This window comes from Suncus etruscus, chromosome 7 (genome assembly GCF_024139225.1).
Source record: "Suncus etruscus isolate mSunEtr1 chromosome 7, mSunEtr1.pri.cur, whole genome shotgun sequence".
NCBI classification, from domain to species: domain Eukaryota; kingdom Metazoa; phylum Chordata; class Mammalia; order Eulipotyphla; family Soricidae; genus Suncus; species Suncus etruscus.
The window spans coordinates 35,749,623-35,761,629 of record NC_064854.1 but is presented as its reverse complement, the minus strand read 5'-3'; the positions used below and the strand labels follow the sequence as shown (position 1 = coordinate 35,761,629).

General features: G+C 41.0%; 1 long non-coding RNA gene across 2 annotated transcripts; it reads right to left on the bottom strand.

Moving 5' to 3' along the window:
- Nucleotides 1-2,575: 2,575 nt before the first annotated feature.
- Nucleotides 2,576-11,236, bottom strand: LOC126013952 (uncharacterized). 2 transcript variants are annotated; one of them, XR_007497555.1, is made up of 3 exons: nt 11,216-11,236; nt 5,425-5,523; nt 2,576-2,625 (listed from the first exon to the last, which is right to left on the bottom strand). It is a non-coding gene; the product is annotated as an uncharacterized LOC126013952 (long non-coding RNA). The 2 variants fall into 2 exon arrangements; XR_007497556.1 differs by lacking the exon at nt 11,216-11,236 and adding an exon at nt 8,320-8,340.
- Nucleotides 11,237-12,007: the final 771 nt, after the last annotated feature.

Below are 12,007 nucleotides of genomic sequence, written 5' to 3'. Positions count from 1 at the left end.
AAGAATTTCATCTACTTCTTATGAAACAAAACTAAATTTGCATAGCCACACATGAAAAAAAAAACATTTAAATAGGGGTAGATGTTCAAATCTCTCTAAGAGGTGGAACTACAGCAGGCAACACGGGGAATAGAATGACTCCATGCTGTAGGCTTTTAGGCCAACCTGAGGGGTACATGAAGCCTCTGGTTGCCCCCCCCCCACACACACACAGCCTTCTCTCTCCTGACTCAAAAACCAAGGGATTCACCTGGCCGCCTGCCCGGGGTGCCAGCAAGGTGTGATCCGGCCAGCAGTTTAAAGGGAACCCCAGGCCACCCCCAATCCTGTACCATGGAGGAACTGGTGAACTTCCGGCTTCCAGCAAAAATTAAGGATTCAAACACCTCTCTGAGAGCCAGAGCTTCAGCAGGCAACACGGGGGACAGCATGGCTCCATGCTATAGGGTTTTTGGCCAAGATAAGGGGAAGATGCGGCCACTGGCTGCCCTCACAGTCTTCTCTCTCCTGCCTCCTGGAACCCAGGGTTACTCCTGGCCATCTGCCCGAGTGCAAAGGTGGGACCCGGCGAGAGTTTAAAGGGGACCCCAGGCCTCCCCCAATCCGCACCCTACACCAGAGGTGTGGATTGGGGGAGGGGACGGGTGAACTTCTGTTCCCACTAATCCCATTCTCAAACCACATGGGGGCTATTGCTGCTGCACGTAAAATTTATATAGATTTATAGGATATCATATAGTTTAATTCACTTTGTGTTATACAGTATAGATATTTAAATAGGATATGTTAAGTATTCATCTATGCTTACAATATACAGAATATCTATGTTGCATTATGGCTCACTACCTTATAGGCTAATTTCTAGTCCTTTACTCTCACCCCCACTGTTGTAATTATTTTTACCCTCAGATTTTTCTTCCTTATGAAGCAGATTATTATCCTCTCTCAAGCTCACTGCCAGCGAGCTCCCCAAATGACAAAAATAGACTCTCAGCCTGAGAAGAAACCAAAACTCTGTTCCTACAATCTACTATCAACTGACTTCTATCCTCGAACTACCTTCACTGGGTACCTGTGTTTACTACCATAATCAGTCCCCGAGACGCCCCCACTCAAAGACATTTCCTGATACCGGAGTGCTGAGAGTTATTTACAGACACCACATGGCCAAATTACAGATCAAAGTGGTGTCTCAGAAACAACCACCTCCCCTACCTGAATATTTCTGGAACATAAAAGGGACATGTGTATCTCCTTTATATATCTCAGATATGTTCCCTGAACATCTATAACTCTTTTTTTAATATCCTCTTATATACGGATAATTTAACCCACTGTTTTTTGTTGTTGTTTGCTTTTTCCCCTTTGAGATCTGTTCAATAAGAGTGCTGGTAGAAGAGTATGTCTGTATAGAATTCATGTTAGAACTATTTATGGGGAAATTGGACTTGATCCCACGGCCCAAGATGCACCAACAATAACTTGTGGCATTGTTTCTCTTTTGCATAGGCACATTATAATGGGAAGATAATACATATGCAAACAAGTTCTTATCTAATAGAGATGGGAATACACATTTTGCATTGCAATTAGGCTGTATACCCTAAACATTTTGATTTGGCATAATTGGCATAATGATTTGGCTTAGGCCTCAGAAGAATGGCCATTGCCCATACATCCCTGAACAATGGATAAGATCTATTGAAACAACGACAATTGTCTATACATTACCTGGATGGAAACCTTTACCAGGGAAGACCCTACCACTACTCTGGCATTGGCTTACACCAAAGAGTGCTCTCAACACCCAGACAACTTAGCAACAACCTATATGCAGGGCATGTCTCTCCGAATCTAATGGTGAGGTGAAACTAGAGGATGCTCTACATCAGCCTGACTTAGATAAAGGAAATGCACAGAATCCAGAATCTTTAAATACAGGGACCTGAGACCAACAGCAGCTAAAGTACGAAAAAGTTTCACTGGACCATGGAGAATGACTCAGGGGTTGGACAGAATGGTATGCCTGGAGCCCAGAGTCGGTCTTATGCTAATACACTTCTGAAGTGAGGTCGAGGATTTTTTTCCATTTTCCCCATATTTTGCTGGGCCTATGCAAACAGTGGTGATTGCCACTTTCACACCTTTAATACCGTATCTTTTTTAACATTTATCCTTTAAGAAAGAAAAAACAGCTTACTGAACATAAAATAAATGACTATAGTAGAATGACTATTTTGAATGCAGGCTGGAGATGGAAAGTATATAGGGGGGCATTGGTGTGGAAATTTGCCCTAATGAAGGGGGTGTTCTGTTTATGACTGAAACACAACAACAATCATGTTTGTAATCATGGTGCTTAAATAAAAAGTTTAATTAAAAAAAGAAAAAAACAAATGTATTATGAACAACCTTGTAGCATGGTGTTTATATATTTACTTTAAAATATACATCTTTAAGATGGTGAAATAGGATCCAATTAACCAATAAAGATAGGGAAAAGGTGTGTGTAATTAGTATACTTACAAATAGATATTTCCTCTTCTGATGGTTTCTGTTTCTGGACTCTTACTTGGGTCCTTGAGGGTAAGTCTAAAAGATCAGTCACTTGTAATGCATCTTGATCTATGTGGAAATTTGGCAAAGAACAAAGCATTCTGAAACTAAATTTGTGAAAGGGTTCTTTTGTTTCTCCCCCTTTGGGTTTTGAGAAAATCCTGGCAGAGTTAAATATGCATTCTTGAAACACTCAGGATATAATATTTAGTACTTTCTGAGGATCAAACATATTGAATTGGGGAAGGCAAATACTCTTCCTACTCTACTGTTGGGTTTTTCTGGCCAAGAAACTACTGGCTTTTAAAATACAACATATACACTGTAGAATTTCATCTACTTCTTATGAAACAAAACTAAATTTGCATAGCCACACATGAAAAGAAAACATTTAAATAGGGGTAGATGTTCAAATCTTCTCTAGGAGCCGGAACTTAGGCAGGCAACACAGGAAACAGAATGACTCCTTGCTGTAGGCTTTTAGTCCAAGCTGAAGGGTAGATGCAGCCTCTAGCTGCCCACCCGCTTCACAGCCTTCTCTCTTCTGCTCCAGGATCCAAGGGTTACATCTTGCTGCCTGCCCAGGGTACCAGCAAGGTGTGATCTGGTGAGCAGTTTAAAGGGGGCCCCAGGCCTCCCCAATCCTGCACCTTGGAGGAGGGGACTGGTGAACTTCCGGCTTCCAGCATAATTAAGGATTCATACTCCTCTCTGAGAACCGGAGCTCCAGCAGGCAACACGGGGAACAGCATGGCTACATGCTGTAGGCTTTTTGGCCACGCTTAGGGGAAGTTACAGCCTCTGGTTGCCCCCACAGTCTTCTCTCTCCTACCTCCCGGATCCCAGAGTTACCCCGGGGTGCCTGCTCTGGGTGCCACATTTGGGACCCGGCGAGCACTTTAAAGGGGACCCCAGGCTTCCCCAATTCCCCATCCTACACCACAGGTGTGGATTGGGGGAGGGAACGGGTGAACTTCTGTTCCCACTAATCCCATTCACAAACCACGTGGTGCTATTGCTACTGCATGTATAATTTATATAGATTTATAGAATATCATATAGTTAAATCCACTTTACATTATACAGTATAGATATTTAAATAGGATAATGTAAGTGTTCATCTGTGTTTACCATATACAGAATGTCTATGTTGTATTATTCCATTCCACCATTGGTTCACTACCATAGAGGCTCATTTCTAGTCCTTTACTTTCACCCCCACTGTTTACTATACCACATGTGACCATTTTTACCCTCAGCTCTTTGCTCCATATGAAGCAGATTATTCTCCTCTCTCAATATAACTCCCAGTCAGCTCCCCAAATAAAAAAATTATACTATCAGCCTGAGAAGAAACCAAAACTCTGTTCCTTTTAATCTACTACTAACTGACTCATATCCTCCAACTCCCTTTACTGGGTACCTGTTCTTGCTACCATAATCAGTCTCCGAGATGCCCCACTCAAAGACATTTCCTGATACAGGAGTGCTGAGAATTGTTTAGAGAGTCTAGATGGCCAAATCAGAGATAAAGTGGTATCCCAGAAACAAGAACCTTCCTGCCGAGTATATCTAAAACATAAAAGGGATATGTGTATCTCCTTTGTATATCTCAGATATATTCCCTGAATATCTATAACTCTATTTTTAATAACCTCTTATATAGTTGAAATTTTACCCACTAATTATTTTATAGTTGTTTGTGCTTTTTCCCCTTTGAGATCTGATCAATAAGCAATGCTGGTAGAAGAGTATGTCTGTAAATAATTCATGTTAGAACTAAGTTATGGGGAATATTGAACTTTATCCCTTGGCCCCCAGATGCATCAACAATACCTTGTGGCGTAGTTTCTATTTTGTATAGGCACATAAAAATGGAAAATAATACATATACAAACAAGTTTTTATCTAATAGAGATGGAAACACACATTGGGTAATTCAATTAGGCTTTATACCCTGAACATTGGCATAATGATTTGGCTTATGCCTCAGAATAATGGCCATTGACCATACACCCCTGAACAATAGATACCATCTATGGAAAGAACCACAATTGTCTATAACATTATCAGGATGGTAACCACTACCAGGGAAGACCCTACCATTGCTCTGGCATTGGTTTACTCCAAAGAGTGCCTCAACTCCCAGACAACTTAGCAACAATTTGCATGCCGGGCACTTCTCTCCGAATCTAATAATGAGGTAAAACTAGAGGATGCTCCACATCAGCCTGACTTAGATTAAATAAATGCACAGGATCCAGAATCTTTAAATACAGGAACCTGACACCAACAACAGCTAAGGTGCAAAAAATTTTCAGCAGGACCATGGAGACTGATTCAGGGGTTGGCAGACTGGTATGCCTGTATACCAATAAACTTCTGGGGTGAGGCCTTCTTGTAATCAGGCCAAGGATTTTTTCTACTTTCCCCATATTTTGCTGGGCCTATGCAAACAATGGAGATTGCCACTTTCACACATTTTATACTGTATATTTTCAACACAGATCCTTTAAAAAGAAAACAAGCAAATTACTGAAATTAAAATAAATAACTGTAGTAGAATGCCTGTTTCGAATACAGGCAGAGGAGGGGAGGGGGAGAGGCTACTGGGGGTGGGAATTGTTGCACTAATGAATTGAGGTTTTCTGTATGGGACTGAAACGCAACTACAATCATGTTTGTAATCATGGTGTTTAAATAAAAAGTTTAATAAAAAAAGAGAGAAAAAAAAACAAATGTATTGTGAACAACCTTGTATCATGGTGTTTATATATTTACTTTAAAAAATACACCTGTAAGATGGTGAAATAGGATATCATTACCCCATACAGATAGGGAAAAAGTGTGTGTAATTAGTATACTTACAAATAGATATTTCCTCTTCAGACGGTTTCTGTTTCCGGACTGTTACTTGTGTCCTTGAGGGTAAGTCTAAAAGATCGGTCACGTGTAATGCATCTTGAGCTATGAGGAAATTTGGTAAAGAACAAAAAGATTCTGAAATTACATTTGTGAAAGGGTTCCTTGTTTCTCCCCCTTTTGGTTTTGAGTCATACCTGGCAGAGATAAATGTTCATACTTGTAAATCTCAGAATATAATAGTTAGTACTTACTAGGGATCAAACATACTGAACTGGGGAAAGGAAATACTCTTCCTACACTAATGTTGGGTTTTTCTGGACAAGAAACTACTGACTCTTAAAATACAACATATACACTGAAGAATTTCTTCTACTTCTTATGAAATAAAACTAAATTTGCATAGCCATAATGAAAAGAAAACATTTAAATAGGAATAGAGGTTCAAATCTTCTCTGGGAGCCAGAACTTAGGCACGCAACACAGGGAACAGTTTGACTCCATGCTCTAAGCTTTTAGGCCAAGCTTAGGGGAATACACAGCCTGTGGCTGTCCCCCACAGTCTTCACTTCTACCTCTGGATCCCAGGGTTACCCTGGCTGCCTGCCTAGAGTGCCAGCAAGGTGTGGTCTGGTGAGCAGTTAAAGAGGACCCCAGGCTTCCACCATCCGGCACCAGGGGTGGGGGGGGGGGTGGACTTGTGAAATTCCAGCTTCCAGCATAATTAAGGATCCAAACTTCTCTCTGAGAAGTTCTGAGCTTCAACACACAACACAGGGAACAGCATGGCTCCATGCTGTAGGCATGAGGGGAAGAGACGACCTCTGGCTTTCACTCACAGCCTTCCCTCCCCTGTCTCCAGGAACCAAGGTTATGCCAGGCTGCCTGTCCAGGGTGCCAGCAAGGTGGGATCCAGCGAGCAATTGAAAGGGGACACAGGCCTCCCTCATCCCCTACCCTGCAACAGAGGTGTGGATTGGGCGAGGGCACCGTTGATCTTCACTTCCCACTAATCCCCATTCCCAAATCGTATGAGGGGCTATTGCCCCTGCACAAAAAATTTTATGAATTTGTAGGATATCATATAATTTAATACACATGCATTATACAGTACAGATACTTAAATAGGATATCATAAGTGTTCATCTATATTTACAATATACAGAATGTCTATGTTATATTGTTCCCTTTTCCCACTGGCTTACTACCTTAGAGGCTCATTAATAGTCCTTTACTTTCACCGCCACTGTTTATTACCCCACATGTAACCATTGTTACCCTCAGCTCTTTGCTCCTTATGAAGCAGATTATTATCCTCTCTCAAGCTAATTGGCAGCCAGCTCCCCAAATAAAAAAACAGACTCTCAGCCTGAGAAGAAACCAAACCCCTGTTCCTACAATCTACTATCAACTGACTCTTATCCTCCAACTCCCTTCGCTGGGTACCTGTGCTTGCCATAATCAGTCTCTGAGACACCCCCACTCAAAGACATTTCCAGATACAGAAGTGCTGAGAGTTGTTTACAAACTCCAGATGGCCAAGTCACAGACCAAAGTGGTGTCCCAGAAACAACATCCTCCCCAACCCTATTTCTGAAACATAAAAGGGACATGTGTACTGCTTAGTATACATCAGATATGTTCTCTGAACATCTATAACTCTTTTTTTTTAATATCCTCTATATACTGATAATTTAGCCCACTGGTTTTGTTGTTGTTGTTGTTGTTGTTTGCTTTTTCCCCTTTAAGATCTGTTCAATAATCAAAGCTGGTAGAACAGTATGTCTGTTTAGAATTCATGTTAGCACTATTTATGGGGAATGTTGGACTTGATCCCTTGACCCCAGATACCCAATAATACCTGTGGCATTGTTTCTCTTTTGCATAGGCACATTAAAATGGGAAAATAATACATATGAAAACAAGTTAATATCTAATGCAGATGTAAATAGACAGTTTGTAATACAGTCAGGCATTATACCCTGAACATTGGCATAATGATTTGGCTTAGGCCTCAGAAGAATGGCCATTGCCCATACAACCCTGAATGATGGATACCATCTATGGAAACAACCACAATTGTCTAAAACATTACCAGGATGTAAACCTCTTCCAGGGAAGACCCTACCACTACTCTGGCATTGACTTACACCAAAGACTACTCTCAACACCCGGACGACATAGCAATAATCTGCATGCAGGGCACATCTCTCTGAATCTAATGGTGAAGTGAAACTAGAGAATGCTCCACATCAGCCTGACTTAGATGAAGGAAATGCACAGAATCCAGAATCTGTAAATACAGGAACCTGACACTAACAACAGCTAATGCGTGAAAAAGTTTCACTGACCAGGAGAATGACTCAGGGGTTGGACAGAATAGGATGCCTGAGCCCACAGTCGTTTTTATACCAATAAACTTCTAGGGTGAGGCCTTCTTGTAATCAGGCCAAGGATTTGTTTCCATTTTCCCATATTTTGCTGGGCCTATGCAGACAACAGAGATTGCCACTTTCACACCTTTACTACTGTATCTTTTTAACACTTATCCTTTAAGCAGGAAAAAACAGCTTACTGAACTTAAATGACTGTAGTATAAGGCTTGTTTCCATACAGTCAGGTGATGGGAAAGAGGAAGTGGGATTTTGGGGGTGGGAAAGTTGCACTAATGAAGGGGAGTGTTCTGTTTGTGACTGAAATCCAACTACAATCATGTTTGTAAGCATGATGCTTAAATAAAAAGTTTAATAAAAGAGAGAGAGAGAAACAAATGTATTGTGAATAACCTTGATCATGGTGTTTATATATTTACTTTAAAAATACATCTGCAAGATGGTGAAATAGGATACCATTACCCCATACAGATAGAGGTGTCTAAGTGTGTCTAACTAGTATACTTACAAATAGATATTTCCTCTTCAGATGGTTTCTGTTTCCGGACTGTTACTTGTGTCCTTGAGGATAAGTCTAATAGATCGGTCACTTGTAATGCATCTTGAGCTATGAGGAAATTTGGCAAAGTACAAAAAGATTCTGAAACTAAATTTGTGAAAGGGTTCTTTATTTCTCCCCCTTTGGGTTTTGTGACATACCTGGCAGAGATAAATGCTCATTTTATAAGACTCAGGATATATTTAGTACTTAGTAGGGATCAAACTTACTGAACTGGGGAAAGGAAGTACTCTTCCTACTCTAATGTTGGATTGCTCTGGCCAAGAAACTACTGACTCTTAAAATACAACATATACACTGAAGAATTTCATCTATTTCTTATGAAAAATAAATTTGCATAGCCACACATGAAAAGAAAACATTTAAATAAGGGTAGAGGTTCAAATATTTTCTGGGAGCTAGAACTTAGGCAGGCAACATGGGGAACATTATAAATCCAGGCTGTAGGCTTTTAAGGCAAGATTAGGGTAAGATTCAGTCTCTGGCAGCATCCCACAGCCTTCTCTCTCCTGCCTCCATACCCCAGAGTTACACCTGGCTGCCTGCCCAGGATGCCAGCAAGGTATGATCCGGCAAGCAGTTTAACGATGACCCCAGGCTTCCATCATCCTGAATCGGGGAGGGGGGGGACGGGATTAGTGAACTTCCAGCTTCCAGCATAATCGAGGATCCAAACTGCTCTCTGAGAGCCAGAGCTTCAGCAGGCAACACTGGGAACCGCATGTCTCCATGTTTAGGCTTTTTGGCCTAGCTTAGGGGAACATGCGGCCTCTGGCTGCCCCCTACAGCCTTCTCTCTCCTGCCTCCAAACCCAGGATTATTCTGAGCCCCCTATACAGGGTGCCAGGAAAAGAATTTTGGCGAGCAGTTTAAAGGAGACCCCAGGCCTCCCCCATCTCCCACCATACACCAGAGGTGTGGATTTGGAGAGGGGACTGGTGATCTCGTCCCACTAATAGCCATACTCAAACCGCATGGGGGCTATTGTCCCATAAGTAAAATTTATATAGATTTTAGGATATCATATACTTTAATCTACTTTGCATATACAGTATATATATATATATTTAAATAGGATATCAGAATTGTTCGTCTATGTTTACTATATAAAGAATGTCTATGATATATTATTCCTTTCCCCATTGGCTCACTACCTGAGAGGCTCATTTCTAGTTCTTTACTCTCACCCCCACTGTTTTACCCCACATGTAACCATTTTTACCTCCAGCTCTTTGTTCCATATGAAACAGATTAGTATCCTCTCCCAATCTAAACTCCAGCCAGCTCCCCAAATGAAAAAATACTCTTAGCCTGAGAAGAAACCAAAACTCTGTTCCTTTCAATCTACTATCAACTGACTCCTATCCTCCAACTCCCTTTACTGGGTATCTGTGCTTGCTACCATAAGTCTTGGAGACGCCCCACTCAAAGACATTTCCTGATAAAGGAGTGCTGAGAATTGTTTCCAGACTCCAGATGGCCAAATGAGAGATAAAGTGGTGTCCCAGAAACAACAACCTCCCCCCAACTATTTCTAAAACATAAAATGGACATGTGTATCTCCTTTGTATATCTCAGATGTATTCCCTAAATATCTATAACTGTAATTTTTAATAACCTCTTATAGTGACAATTCTACCCACTAGTTTTTTTTGTTGCTATTTGTGCTTTTCTCCCTTTAAGATCTGTTCAATAAGCAATGCTGGTAGAAGAGTATGTCTGTATATAATTCATTTTAGAACTGCGTTATGGGGAATATTGAACTTGATCATTTGGCCCCCAGATGCACCAATACCTTGTGGCATTGTTTCTCTTTTGCATGTTCACATTAAAATGGGAAAATAATACATATACAAACAAGTTTTTATCTAATAGAGATGGAAACACACATTGGGTAATTCAGTTAGGCTTTATACCCTGAACATTGGCATAATGATTTGGCTTAGGCCTTAGAAGAATGGCCATTACCCATACACCCCTGAACAATGAATACCATCTATGGAAAGAACCACAATTGTCTATAACATTACCAGGATGCTATCCACTACCAGGGAAGACCCTACCACTTCTATGCATTGACTAACTACAAAGAGTGCTTCAACACCCAGACAATTTAGCAACAACCTGCATGCAGGGCACGTCTCTTCGAATCTAATGGTGAGGTGAAACTAGAAAATGCTCCACATCAGCCTGACTTAGATGAAGGAAATGCACAGGATCCAGAATCTTTAAATACAGGAACCTGACACCAACAACAGCTAAGGTGTGAAAAATTTTCAGCAGGACAATGAAGAATGATTCAGGGCTTGGACAGACTGGTATGCCTAGAGCCCAGAGTCAGTCTTATGCCAAAAAAACTTGCCCAAAAAAGGCCTTCTTGTAATCAGGAAAAGGATTTTTTTCCACTTTCCCCATATTTTTCTGGGCCTATACAGACTACAGAGATAGCCACTTTCACACCTTTTATACTGCATCTTTTTTTTAACACTTATCCTTTAAGTAAGAAAAATACAGCTTACTGAACTTAAAAATAAATGACTGTAGTAGAATGCCTGTTTCGAATACAAGCAGGCGATGGATGGGGATAGGGTGGCATTGAGGGTGGGTTGTTGCTCTAATGAAGGGAAGTGTTCCATGTGTGAGTGAAACCGAACTACAATCATGTTTGTAATCATAGTGCTTAAATAAAAAGTTTAATAAAAAAGAGAGAGAAAACATGTATTTTGAACAACCTTGTATCATAGTGTTTATATATTTACTTTAAAAAATACATCTGCGATATGGTGAATTAGGAACCATTACCCCATACAGATAGGGAAAAAGTGTGTGTAATTCGTATACTTACAAATAGATATTTCCTCTTCAGATGGTTTCTGTTTCTGGAGAGTTACTTGTGCCCTTGAGGGTAAGTCTAAAAGATCAGTCACTTGTAATGCATCTTGAGCTATAAAGAAATTTGACAAAGAACAAAAAGATTCTGAAACTAAATTTGTGAAAGGGTTCCTTGTTTCTCCCCCTTTTGGTTTTGAGTCATACCTGGCAGAGATAAATGTTCATACTTGTAAATCTCAGAATATAATAGTACTTACTAGGGATCAAGCATACTGAACTGGGGAAAGGAAATACTCTTCCTACTCTAATGTTGGGTTGCTCTGGCCAAGAAACTACTGACTTCTAAAATACAACATATACACTGAAGAATTTCATCTACTTCTTATGAAACAAAGCTAAATTTGCTAGCAAGGTGAGATCCAGCAATATATTTAAAGCAATATATTTAAAGGGTACCCCAGGCCTCCCCCATGCTGCACCATGGAGGAGGTGTCTGGTTAACTTCCGGATTCCAGCATTATTAAGGATCCAGACTATTCTGTTAGACCTGGAGCTTCAGCAAGCAACACAGGAAAAAGCATGGCTCCATGCTGTAGTCTTTTTGTCCAAGCTTAGGGGAAGATGTGGCCTCTGGTTCCCCCACAGCCTTATCTCTCCTGCCTCCCGGAACCCAGGGTTACTCCTGGCCATTTGCCCAGTGTGCCATCAAGATGGGATCTGGCGAATAGTTTAAAGGTGTCCCCAGTCCTCTCCCATCCCCCACCATGCACCAGAGGTGTGGATCTCTTCCCACTATTCCCCATTC